The sequence below is a fragment of the Propithecus coquereli genome, unplaced genomic scaffold (genome assembly GCF_000956105.1).
Source record: "Propithecus coquereli isolate 6110/MARCELLA unplaced genomic scaffold, Pcoq_1.0 Scaffold559, whole genome shotgun sequence".
Taxonomy (NCBI): domain Eukaryota; kingdom Metazoa; phylum Chordata; class Mammalia; order Primates; family Indriidae; genus Propithecus; species Propithecus coquereli.
Window position 1 is genome coordinate 277,588 of NW_012151496.1, and position 479 is coordinate 278,066.

A 479-nucleotide genomic window follows, 5' to 3' on the forward strand; every position below is an offset into this window, starting at 1 on the left:
AAAATGTAGTATATGCATAAAATGGAATATTATTCAGCATTAAAAAGGAATGAAATTCTGATACATGTTACAACATGGATGAACCTTGATGACATGCTAACTGAAATAAGCTAGGCACAAAAGAACAAATATTGTATGATTCCACTTAAATGAAGAAACTTGAATAGTCAAATTCATAGAAAAGAAAGCAAAATACTGCTTACCAGGGGCTAGGAAGAGGGAAATGGGGAGTTATTGTTTTGTTGGTACAGAATTTGAGTTTGAGATAAGGAAAAGTTCTGAAGAAGCACAGTGGTAATTGTTGCACGACAATGTAAAGGTACTTAGTGTCACTGAACTATATACTTAAAAATGGTTACAATAGTAAATTTTATGTATATTTTACCGAAATTAAAAAAAAATTGTCCCAAGATATCTAGTACTTTCATAGTTTCATTTTTTAAATTTTAATATTAGATTCATTGGTCAGTTGCAAGAAC